The following is a 10,667-nucleotide window of genomic DNA, read 5'->3' on the forward strand; positions in this document are numbered from 1 at the left end:
ATTCCATGGGCTTCCCTGGTAGTGCAGTGGTAAAGAATCTGTCTGCAATGCAGGAGATGTGGGTTCACTCTCTGACCTGGGAAGATCCCCTGGAGAAAGGAATGGCGACCCACTCCAGTATTCTTGCCTGGGAAATCCCATGGACAGAGGAGCCTGGCAGGCTACAGTCTATAGGGTTGCAAAAGAGTTGGACCCAACTAAGTGACTAACACTTTCCTTTTCATACTCAAGAAATCGACGGTCCAATGGAAGTCTTCTGATTTTGGTTTGTCTCTAGCCAGTCTGGAATTAGAGAGTTGTCAGTAGCGTAGGGACAAGATTATGCTTTCAAAAGATCTTGTCTTTTGAAAGACAAGATCTTTCTTTCAAAGCAGCTGGACATGTGCAGACATATGGCGGCAAATCAGTGATTTTCTCTTGATATTAAAAAAAAATCACATTAAGGTGAAACTGAACTTTGCCCCCTCTGCCGTATGAGAAGAAGGTACCCATGTATTGGTACATACAAACCTGTATTTGATCTAAATCTTCCCAGAGTAAGTGAAAATGTGTCATTACCATTTATTTAGGTTCTTACAATGGGCCATAAACTCTCGATGCAGAAACACCTGATGTGAAGAGCTGACTCATTGGAAAAGACTGATGCTGGGAAAGATTGAGGGAAGAAGGAGAAGGGGGTGATAGAGGATGAGATGATTGGATGGCATCACTGACTCAGCAGACTTGCATTTGAGCAAACTCTCGGAGACAGTGAAGGATAGGGAAGCCTAGCTTGCTGCAGTCCATGGGGTCACAAAGAGTTGGACATGACTTTGTGACTGAACCACAACAAAACTCTTATATAATCCAGCCTATTTAACTGATGCTTAAAGATGAGGAAACAGATTCAAAGAAGATAACTAACTTCTCATCACCATGGAGACAGTGCGGGACAGAAGCAACCAGAAGCGGTACCAGAAACCCATCCTGGTACCCAAAGGCCAAGTCCCCTCCTGAAAGCTCTGCTGCTTTGTATTTTGATTGTTCAATGTGTTGTTTCGGGCTTTTGATTTTTACATGAGAAATAACTTCCCAGACTCTGGTTCTGCTCTCACCACCTCCTCACCCCCAGGCTGGAGACTAGCCTCTATTACTCAGAAGAACTTATGAAACTCTGTACTTCTCCATATTCAAGCATCAGCACGTCTGACTTTTGTTTTCAGTCCAGAACCTGCTCTATTTTCACAGAACAAAATTCCAGCTCCATTCTGAAAATGAAACGACAGCTGGTCCCCGGAAAACAAGCCAGATCCTGGGTCCCTCCTTTAGCACAATCCAAAGTCATGGTTTTCTGGTTAGGTGCTTCCAAGGCCTGTCCCCTTGATAAGGGCTTTCAGACAGACCAAAGCAGGGGAAAATGAAAGAGACCCTTTCTTTTTCTTGTTGTTCCAGATCAGATAACGTTGCCTGATTAGTTCCTCCACTGTGAATTCACACCGCATGTACCCACATGCCAGCCCTCTGCTAAAGACCATCAGCTGTATTGCTTCCTGCACAATCATTCATATTTGCCTCATGCCTTCCCTCCTCCACCTCTGTTTCCTGCTCCTCCCCATGAAGCAGCAAAATGCCTGCAAAGAAAATGTGTCAACAGGTAAAATTTATAGGAGTTTCCTGGCCCACACAGAAACGTGAACCACAGGCCTCCCCAAAGGAGATATTTTCTTACCCAAGACACTTATCCTCCTGAATACGCTGTGATTCATTCACATCTGAGTTCTCCAGAGACACCAGGTATCTTTTTGATAGAATCAGAGTGTGGAGCTCCCGTTTGGGAACAGTGACTTTGATGAGGGCCAGTTGGGATTATTTAGCTGTGGTTACAGAAAAACCCAACCCAAACTGTCTTAGTCAAAAAGGGAATTTATTGACTCAGACATGGAAAAGAGAATGCTAGCTACAGACAAGACTCAATTCAGGGCTCAGACTTCTCAGTGGCACCTGCCTAATTTTAAAAACTTTATTCCTTGCTCTGCCTTCCTTTGTGTTGACTGCAGTCTTGGATTTTATGGCAGAAAGGTCCCCGCTAACCCACTTATTCTCTTATATTTTATGCCAAGGGTTTTATGTGACAGTCTCTTCCCCAGAAGATGCAGTGAAAATGTCATTGCATTTCATTGGCTCTGACTAGGTCACATATGGTCCACGAAGATTGAAGGACAGGGAAATGAGACATGCTGATTGCTTAGACCTGGATCACAAGATCCACCCTGAGACTGGGTGTGAAGTCCACTTTAATGGGACTGCATGGAAATCAGGTACCGTCACCAGGAAGACTCCAGTAATATTCACTGCGTCGTGTGTTGCCTTATAACAAATGATGCATGTATATTATATAATGTTTAATGTCCACTGTTGAAGTCAGCTGTGTACCTTGAAAGTAGATAGAACCTGCTCATGTAAAATAAGAATTTATGCTCAAAGCCAGGCTAGTTGGAGAAAAGGTTATTTGCTATTTAACTTTCAGGAGTGAGCCTAGAAAACATGCAAAAGTTCCTCAAAGTCTACAGCAGGACTGGCTTGCATTCTTAAAGCACAATGAGCCTCTGCCGGCCTCGTAGTGAAAACTATGGCAGTGAGCCTTTCTTATTGGTTTCACTGAGTTTTTGTTTTCTAAGAAGACTGTGATGTTTTAAAAATCTTTGTAGCCTGGTTAGGCTGGTTTTACAGGACTGAAAGAGTTTGCAGCAGAAAGTTGAGAGGTCTTTGGAGGTATTTTGACCATACAGACACCAAAAGATATTCCCTAAAATATTCTTTCTTCCAATCATTCAACTTTCTCATTTGTCTTTCTAAATAAGCATCTGGGATTAGGTTATTCATTGTTCTTATCAACTCTTAATGATAAATATTCATCCTTTTAACCACTGAACAGTTGTTATTGGTTATGTACTTCTTAGATCAAACACTTGGTTGACTATATCAGATCTTCTCTAAGCACTTCACATGCATTATTTCATTTATGCTTCATAACAATTCTATGGCATAGAGACTATGATTACCATTCGAATTGTATGGAAGATGGAACAGATATAGAAAAGTTTACATATCTTGCCCAAGGTCGCATAGTTTGAGCCAAAGATTTGAAAACCATACTATATAAACAGATTTTGCCCCTGCCCCCCAGGATATGGCATAGGAAGACATTGTGCGTACTAAGTCACTTTAGTCGTGTCTGACTCTTTGTGACACCCTGGACTGTAGCCTGCCAGGCTCCTCTGTCCATGGAATTCTCCAGGCAAGAATACTGGAGTAGGTTGCCATGCCCTCCTCCAAGGGATCTTCCCGATCCAGGGATGGAACTCATTCTCTTGTGTCTCCTGCATTGGCGGGCAGGTTTGTTGCCACTATTGCCACCTGGGAAGCACACAGGAAGACAGACCTATAAATAAACAAGTGCATTTGGTATTGTATTTGCTGTGATAATGATGTGTACAAGGGACAGTGAAGAAGAGAGAGAGAGAAAGCAGTCATTTCCCTGGTCAGGGCTGGAGGATTTGAAACAACTGAGTCTTGGGAAACATTCTCTAGAGGAGCTGAGGTGGATAAGAAGATGTTTTCCATCTGGAAGGTGATGGGGGCTGAGAACAGCATCGCGGAAATCAGAACCCGAGCAAGCAAAGCACAGATGCATTATGGGAGAAATGCAAGCTACCAGGCCTGGGTGGAGCCTGGGGTTCAAGAAGGACAGACATAGGAGGAGACAAGCAGGACCCAGTCCATGAAGGGCCTGGTTGGGACTTGGTCAGGAGACAATGGGGAACTGTTGAAGGACCTTAAGGAAAAGGTACTGTACTGTACTCAGTCACTTTAGTCATGTCCGACTCTTTGCAACCCATGGACTGTAGCCCACCTGGCTCCTCTGTCCATGGGATTCTCCAGGCAAGAATACTGGAGTGGGTAGCCATTCCCTTCTCCAGGGGATCTTCCCCATTCAGAAACTGAACCTAAGTCTCCTGTGTTGCAGGCAGATTTTTTTCCCATCTGAGCCACTAGGGAAACCCATATGGATTATATGCATATGTGTATACATACATAATACATTTATGATACCCATATGTCTGCATACCTACAAACATACACACACATATTAGTGCTATGACACATGCACATGTATACTGTCATTGACACACAAAGTGTGTATTCACTCATTGTATGTATATGTATGTACAAGCCATATATTTTGAGCACACAAAAAAATTCCCAACAATAATCCAAACCATTTTTTAAAAGCTCCCACTTTGGACTCAGTAGCTTCCTCCAGGCCTCGTGCTATTTTTTTTTTTTCTGGTAAACAAAGTTTTCACTTTTATTTATTTCCTGTTTTTCCCATTCAGTTTGAAACAAGACAAGAGTGACTCACTCAGCACAAAAATGACTGAGTCGCTACCACGCATGTATCCGTGCTCAGTTGTTCAGTTGTGTCTCTTTGCGACCCTGTAGACCGTAGCCTGCCAGGCTCCTCTGTCCATGGGATTTCGCAGGCAAGAATACTGGAGTGATTTGCCATTTCCTTCTCCACGTGGGACACTATATATATGAAAGCAGGCAGAGTTGTATAATACACCACAAGGAATCTTTGCAAATAACTCATTGTCTGATGTCAGCAAATCCTCTATAACCTTTTTCTGTTTTTAAAAGCAAAACATTCACAGGCAACTATGCTCCATATTATGTAACAACGTAATTGGGAAAAAAATTTTGAAAAAAATAGATACATGTATATGTATAACTGAAAGAAGTTTAATCTGTATGAAGGATAGGGAAATAACATTCTATTTATTGTAGATTTGGAGCAAAACTCAGAAACACTTAATTAGAATATTGTAAGCAGAAATCACTTTTTGTTTCAATTCTCATTAATGATATTTTGTGAAGGACAGGGAAGCCTGGTGTGCTGCAGTTCATGGGGTTGCAAAGCCCGACACAACTTAGCAACTGTACAATAAAAACAACAACAAAAATATTTTGTAAATTTTTAGGCTACTTTGCTCAGCAATGACAGTCTATATAGTACAATTTAGTTTTAAGTTATATGTGAAATCCCAGTGTGTCTTAGCTATTCAGGACGCGAATGCTCACAGAGGCAGCAGAAGTGTGAGTGACCCTCATGCTATTTAAATATGGCGGTGACCCCGGGGCTGCAGAGCAGAGGGAAGATGGGAGTGCTAACTGTCCATTCCACACACACAGCAGCGGGTGCAGAGCTGGGACCGTGGTCCCCAGTAAGAGGTCGCCTTCACGCCTATGATGCCCGAAGACAGACCCGCAGTCCCCCTCAGCAGCTGATTAGTTAGAAGACTATTTATAGACCTCAGCGCTTTTCTCAAGACTCCTTCTCAATTCCTGCCCTCCCTGGCTCTCAGCAGACAAACTCACCTTGTGAGTCATTGAGAAAATTGAGGTCATGCGTGTACTTTCTGGTAACTTCCCACCCTTTACCTACAATTTACCTACACCCACTTCTGTCCTCCCAGCCTGACCTCCAAAGGTAAGGTGGCCCCCTCCAGGGCACGCAAGCCTCTCTGGGGGATCTGCGTCCTCTGGGCTCCTGGGTTCATCTCCCACTGCTTTCCCTTCCAGGAGGCTCTCCAATTTCCAGGTCCATTTCCACCATGGATGCTCCTCTGCCTGTGGAGAGGCTGTGCTCTCATCGGTTTCCTGGACTCTGCAGTAGCCTTCTGACCTGCCTCGCATTTCCAAATGCCCTCTTCCACAGCAGCAGCCATACGGCATCTTTTAAAATGCAGGATCATGGACAATTCCCAGCATACCAGCGCCAACTCTCCTACATTGCATTATTTCCAGAAATCATATCAGAATATAGGTAACTACTGGTGATATTGCGTGCATGTGTGCTCAGCGGCTCAGTCCTCTCCCACTCTTTGTGACCCCATGAACTGCAGCCAGCTAGGCTCCTCTGTCCGTGGGATTTTACAGGTGAGAATACTGGAGTGGGTTGCCATTCCCTTCTCAAAGGGATCTTCCCATCCCAGGGATCCAACCCATGTCTCTTGCATCTCATGCATGGGCAGGTGGATTCTTTACCACTAGTGCCACCTGGGTAGCCCAAGGGTTGTATTAAATCCTCTCTACTTTCCCCTTCCCTCCCTTCCTTTCCTCCCTCCCTTTGAAAGTAAGCCGTTTGCATTTGTGAGTAGCTGTTAATAAGTAACACAGTTCTCAGGGTCCATGTTAGAGCAGATGTCTTGAGCCAGTTACCAGGCTTCCTTCCATGTGCCTTGTCAGGCACCTCCCCGTCCTCCCCATCCTTCCCCGGCTCTGCTCTCAGCACCTCTTGAAAATTAGGGACACTAGCACCTCCTTGGTTGCTACCTATCTTTGTTCAGTCTTAATGTCCCTGGTCCCTGCCTGTTTTCAGACGTCCCAGCACACGACTCCCTTCCCCTCCCAGCACTAGAAAGGTTTCTTTTCCCCTCCCTGGATGTCTCTTGCTCTGACTTCCTCTTGAATGCCTGTGTTTGTGGGGTTCTGAGCAGAACCCCTCTCTCCGAGCTCTCCCGGCTTTCTGTGGGTGACTTTATCCCTTGGCATGTTTTGTGCATAGTCCTCATATCATGCTTATAATCCTCATCATTTTAGTTTCATCCGCTGAGTCTTCGAGAGCTGAAGTTTGTCAGCAATGAGGTTTGCTTACTGGGCTGTAGGTATTAATCCAAGAAGAATTACAGCTTGGTTTTTCTAAAACCTTTCTTCTTGTTTTATTGTCAATACTATTAATATATTCCTGAGGACAATGAAGGTTTAATGACATGTTGAGATAAAGCAGTGCATTTTCTCAAGTCTTCAAGAAAATCTAGTTGCAAAAAAGGCCTTTCATGCCTCCCGGAGCCTATGGCATTTCCGGCGCTGGGATTCAAATGGGCACGGGTATGGATCTGATCTCAGGCTTTAGCGGGAAGCTGTGCTCTCTCGCCATCCCCCTGGATGGGGAGATGGCCAGGTTGCAGCTAGCGCTGCACAGAGAGGACAGCGACTTTGAAGATTGTCCAACAAGAGTTTTACATGACCTTCACTCGGAAGTACAAACTCTGAAGGATGAAGTCAATATTATTCTTGATAAAGCAAGCTTGCAAAGTCAACAAAGTGTTGGTTTCATAAAGGCAACAAAAATATTGATGAAAAAGAATTCAGTGGATATCATGAAAATAAAAGAGTTTTTCCAGAAGTATGAATATAATCTACATGCCAAGAAAAATTCAGTGGTTGAACAAGGAGTCGCTGACTCTAAACCAGAGTCCAGTTCAGGTCAGTTCAGTCGCTCAGTCATGTCTGACTCTTTGTGACCCCATGAACTGCAGCATGCCAGGCCTCCCTGTCCATCACCAACTCCCAGAGTTCACTCAAACTCATGTGCATCGAGTCCATGATGCCATCCAGCCATCTCATCCTCGGTCGTCCCCTTCTCCTCCTGCCCCCAATCTTTCCCAGCATCAGGGTCTTTTCCAATGAGTCAACTCTTTGCATGAGGTGGCCAAAGTATTGGAGTTTCAGCCTCAGCATCAGTCCTTCCAATGAACACCCAAGACTGGTCTCCTTTAGGATGGATTGGTTGGATCTCCTTGCAGTCCAAGGGACTCTCAAGAGTCTTCTCCAACACCACAGTTCAAAAGCATCAAACAGTCCAACTCTCACATCCATACATGACCACTGTAAAAACCATAGCCTTGACTAGATGGACCTTTACTGGTAAAGTAATGTCTCTGCTTTTGAATATGCTATCTAGGTTGGTCATAACTTTCCTTCCAAGGAGTAAGTGTCTTTTAATTTCATGGCTGCAATCACCATCCGCAGTGATTTTGGAGCCCCCCAAAATAAAGTCTGACTCTGTTTCCACTGTTTCCCATCTTTTTCCCATGAAGTGATGGAACCAGATGCCATGATCTTTGTTTTCTGAATGTTGAGCTTTAAGCCAACTTTTTCACTCTCCTCTTTCACTTTCATCAAGAGGCTTTTTAATTCCTCTTCACTTTCTGCCATAAGGGTGGTGTCATCTGCATATCTGAGGTTATTGATATTTCTCCCTGCAATCTTGATTCCAGCTTGTGCTTCTTCCAGCCCAGTGTTTCTCATGATGTACTCTGCATAGAAGTTAAATAAGCAGGGTGACAGTATACAGCCTTGATGTACTCCTTTTCCTATTTGGAACCAGTCTGTTGTTCCATGTCCACTTCTAACTGCTGCTTCCTGGCCTGCATACAGATTTCTCAAGAGGCAGGTCAGGTGGTCTTGTATTCCCATTTCTTTCAAAATTTTCCACAGTTTATTGTGATCCACACAGTCAAAGGCTTTGGCATAGTCGATAAAGCAGAAATAGATGTTTTTCTGGAACTCTCTTGCTTTTTCCATGATCCAGAGGATGTTGGCAATTTGATCTCTGGTTCCTCTGCCTTTTCTAAAACCAGCTTGAACATCAGGAAGTTCACGGTTCATGTATTGCTGAATCCTGGCTTGGAGAATTTTGAGCATTACTTTACTAGCGTGTGAGATGAGTGCAATTGTGTGGTAGTTTGAGCATTCTTTGGCATTGCCTTTCTTTGGGATTGGAAAGAAAACTGACCTTTTCTGGTCTTGTGGCCACTGCTGAGTTTTCCAAATTTGCTGGCATATAGAGTGCAGCACTTTGACAGCATCATCTTCCAGGATTTGAAGTAGCTCAACTGGAATTCCATCACCTCCACTAGCTTTGTCCATAGTGATGCTTTCCAAGGCCCACTGGACTTCACATTCCAGGATGTCTGGCTCTAGGTGAGTGATCACACCATTGTGATTATCTGGGTTGTGAAGATCTTTTTTGGCTCTTCTTTCCGGTTGTTTGCTGCTTGGGGTGGGTTTGGCAGAACTTGGGATACAATGCACTACTCAAGTCCAAAATCAGAAAGTTGTGAACTACGTGGTGCCTTCTCAGAAATAGAAGTGCTTAGAGCACTAAATACTACTTGAGTAGTACATTGTATCCCAAGTTCTGACAAACTCACCCCAAGCAGCAAACAACCAGAAGGAAGAACCAAAAATTTTAACTCCATTTTCCAAATAGTCACTAGTAAAAACTCCAAAATGTGCACTAATGATGGATGATTTTGAGTGTGTAACTCCTAAATTAGAACACTTCGGTGTCTCTGAATATACTATGTGCTTAAATGACGATTACACGATTGGACTTAAAAATGTGAAGACTAACAGTGAGGAGACCATAGACAGAGGAGAAGGGCCCAATGATAATGTCTTTGTCCCTCCTGGCCTCAAGACCCAGCCGTTGGAAAAAAAATGATGCTGAGCACACCCATTCTCCCTTCTGCACTGGTTTGAAAGTCCCTTCTGCAAAGAGCAGCACGGCTTTGGTATCCACAAATTATCCATTATTGAAAGCAAACTGTTCATCAAATGCTTTGGAAATGAAAAAAAGTGCATTGTTAGTTTCAAATTCAGGCAAGTGCTTTGAGAATTTTGCAGGTCCCTCTTCTCCTACGATTTCTTCTTATGAGAATCTTCTCAAAACACCTACACCTCCTGAAGTTACTATAGAAGATTCCAAAAGATATTTGCCAGATTTTGTCAAAAGAAAGCTGAGCCCCGAAGAATTGATGCTTTTGAATTGTGGTGTTGGAGAAGACTCTTGAGAGTCCCTTAGACTGCAGGAAGATCCAACCAGTCCATTCTAGAGGAGATCAGTCCTGGATGTTCTTTGGAAGGAATGATGTTAAACTGGAACTCCAGTACTTTGGCCACCTCATGAGAAGAGTTGACTCATTAGAAAAATCTCTAATGCTGGGAGGGATTGGGAGCAGGAGGAGAAGGGGACGGCAGAGGATGAGATGGCTGGATGGCATCACCGACTCGATGGACGTGAGTTTGAGTGAACTCAGGGAGTTGGTGATGGACAGGGAGGCCTGGCGTGCTGCGATTCATGGGGTTGCAGAGTTGCACACGACTGAGCGACTGAACTGAACTGAGCTGAACTCAAACCTAGCGACTCTGGTAGAAGTTAGAATGGTGTCACCCAGCAAACTGTTCCTTCCTCAGCATGGAGGACAGAACGTGTGAGATGCTGGCAACAAAGAAAACTGGTGAAGAAATGATGTGGGTCCATCCTTCCATTATAGAAACTGAGCAGAGATGAAAGCAAATCTGGTCTCATTTTATTTTTGACGTTGCCCTACATCTTCCCCCTTTTGAAAAACTGACTCATATTAAAGATGAATACGGTCACTGATGTCATAAAATGCTTTTTGTTAAATATGATTTAATCTAACCTGTCTTATTGATGTGTAGATCAGCTACTCACTTTTGAAAGATCATTATTATTTCATTGATTTCAAGTTTACCCTCCCTCGTGAAACTGTGTGGTTTAAGTAATATTAGGAAGCAGGATAAATAATTTTTTAAATGTAAAAGTTACTGTTTGCCACTCAAATGAGACCACCTTCAGTCTTCTCAGGGCTGGACAGTTGTTGCTAGAGCTAGGCTTCTTCCTTGGGACTGTCTCTGCCCACTGTCTCCTCTGATGACTGTCCCAAGTCTTCTACACCTTTTATTTCAACAGTGCTCTTTAAGACACTGCTGTTTACAAAAGACAGCCTAAACTGATTCAGAAAAAGAGGAATTTA

General features: G+C 43.7%; 1 pseudogene; it reads left to right on the plus strand.

Annotated features, from left to right (window-relative positions):
- The first annotated feature begins 915 nt into the window (after nt 1-915).
- Nucleotides 916-10,131, plus strand: LOC138446246 (SKA complex subunit 3-like; annotated as a pseudogene).
- Nucleotides 10,132-10,667: the final 536 nt, after the last annotated feature.

Source organism: Ovis canadensis, chromosome 9 (genome assembly GCF_042477335.2).
Source record: "Ovis canadensis isolate MfBH-ARS-UI-01 breed Bighorn chromosome 9, ARS-UI_OviCan_v2, whole genome shotgun sequence".
In the NCBI taxonomy this organism is placed as follows: domain Eukaryota; kingdom Metazoa; phylum Chordata; class Mammalia; order Artiodactyla; family Bovidae; genus Ovis; species Ovis canadensis.